Consider the following 2,575-nt stretch of genomic DNA (forward strand, 5'->3'; position numbering starts at 1 on the left):
ATATATATATATATATATATATATATATACCACATACACATACGTATATATATACATATACATGTACACATGCATACGGAAAGGACTAAGTTTATAAGGAAACTAGTTGTTCATTGGCAGATATATCAGCTACGTCACCATCTCGATAATCCAATCGGCAACGATCAGGAAATTCGCGCCCCCCCCCCACACACACACACATCCACACGCACATTCAAATATAAATGCTTGGGACGGTGAAGGACTATATTAGCAAGAGGTTATTATTATGAAATGCTAATAGAGTGCAGAAAAGTAATAATTAGTGTTCTAACACAAAAATACTCAGCGGGGGTCGCTTATGTACCCCCACTCCGCCTCTTTCGCTCCCTCTCTCCAGCTCACTCTCAGTTTATCTATCTGTCTGTCTCTCTCTCTCTCTCTCTCTCTCTCTCTCTCTCTCTCTATCTATCTCATTCACTCTCCCTCTCTCTTCTATAACCTTCCTTTTCTACCTTTATTTCTTACTAAGTTTATTAATACAACTCCCTTTGTTTGTTTGTTTGTTTGTTTGTTTGTTTCTTTCTTTCTTTCTTTCTTTCTTTCTTTCTTTCTTTCTTTCTTTCTTTCTATCACTGTTTCTTATCTTCTTCAAATGCTTTCTTAAAAATGTCCTAATCTTGTTTCTTACAAAACTACTCAAACAGGAAAGAAGCATAGAAAATATTAGATACGTATTAAGCAGAGAATATATGAGAATGCACACACACACACACACACACACGCACACGCACGCACTCACGCACGCACATAGGCGCAAGTATAGCTGTGTAGTTAAGTCGCTCCCTTACCGACCACGTGGTTTCATATGCATCCCCCAATGCGCTGCACCTTGAGCAGGGGCCTACTACTAAATCCATGACCCGACCAATAACTCGGGAATTAATTTGGTCGACAGAAACTGTACGGGATTCCGTCGTATGCGCATGCGTGTATAATTGTGGCTTTGTGCCTATGTTTGTTACCCCTACAAGGTGATTCTCACCATAGCTGTGGTCCAAAGATTGATTCGTGTAAAGGATAAAAGATATGTGTATTTATATATAAATGCTCGAAATACGAGAGTAGAAGAACAGCCAACAACTGATGAATCCAAAAGAGGCAAAATATTTCGACTTTAGCCAGTTATATATCGTAGTTAAACGAGATAGTATCGTTGTTCAAAATATACTGGAATTTGCTGGAATTACCTTGTCCATATCTGGAAGTAGAAGGTGTAAGCTCAGCCTGGAATTTTAAAAAATTCACACAATTTGGGCGATTATCTCAATTCAAAAAGCTAAATATTCAGCTGCTGCCCTCATGAATGGAAAATCATACTAGTGACATCGTCAAGTTCAGTTTTGAACAGGGAAAAGGGAAACGCGCGCGCGCGCGCACACACACACACTTATGCACGCACGCACACACAGGCTGACACCAATCCATGGGAAATAACTCTTTTTCCAATCTATAATGTTATATTTCTTTTCATTACTTTTCACTATGTCTTGTTCAATTTCTTTTTACCAAAAATGGGTCACCATTGTCTACATATACATTCAGCATAAAAGGGGTCATACGCTTCCGGCCAATATGGCTGAGTAATCGTCAATATGTCTTAAATGCCGACGCTAACACCCTGACTAGTTATATGTTACAAGCAACAACATGCACTCATATATATATATATATATATATATATATATATATATATAAACACCATTATAAGCGCACGAGTGGCTGTGTGGTAACTAGCTTGCTTACCAACCACATGGTTCGGGTTCAGTCCCACTGCGTGGCACCTTAGGCAAATGTCTTCAAGTATAGCCTCGGGCTGATCAAAGTCTTGTGAGTGGATTTGGTAGATGGAGACTGAAAGAAGCCTATCGTATATATATATATATATATATATATATATATATATATATATATATATATATATATATATATATATATATATATATATACACCGGAGTAAGCACATGAAAGTATATATAAAGTATATATATAACAGCGACCGATAGAGACGATAAGTGCTTTTCTTACAAAGAATAATTCCTGGGGTCGATTTGCTCGACTAAAGGTGGTGCTCCAGCATGGCCGCAGTCAACTGACTGATACAAATAGTAGAATAATGAGTTGGTGAAAGATGGAGAGATGAACAAGCCTAGTGCAGATGATAGAAGTTCTTGATTCAGGGCAAGGTCCACGGCAAAAAGAATAGCTACAAAACAAAATTGAGCAAATCGAGGTGTGACGGAGGGAGTAAGGTAAATAAACTCAATTAGCCTTGATCCGTATATTTACATGGAGCACAAAAAAAAAAAAGAGAGAGAGAAGAGGAAAGCAGAGAAGGTAAAATATACACAGCGAGAAATTTATGAAATCGCTTATATAATGCTTACATAATGTCTGTTGGTCTTTTTTTTCTTTAGTTTTTTTTCTGTATTTTGTGTGTGTTCCGTGTAAATTTATATATCGGGCCAAATATATTTACGTTACTACCTCTCTCTCTCTCTCTCTCTCTCTCTCTCTCTCTCTCTCTCTCTCTCTC

This window comes from Octopus bimaculoides, chromosome 21 (genome assembly GCF_001194135.2).
Source record: "Octopus bimaculoides isolate UCB-OBI-ISO-001 chromosome 21, ASM119413v2, whole genome shotgun sequence".
Classification (NCBI taxonomy): Eukaryota; Metazoa; Mollusca; class Cephalopoda; order Octopoda; family Octopodidae; genus Octopus; species Octopus bimaculoides.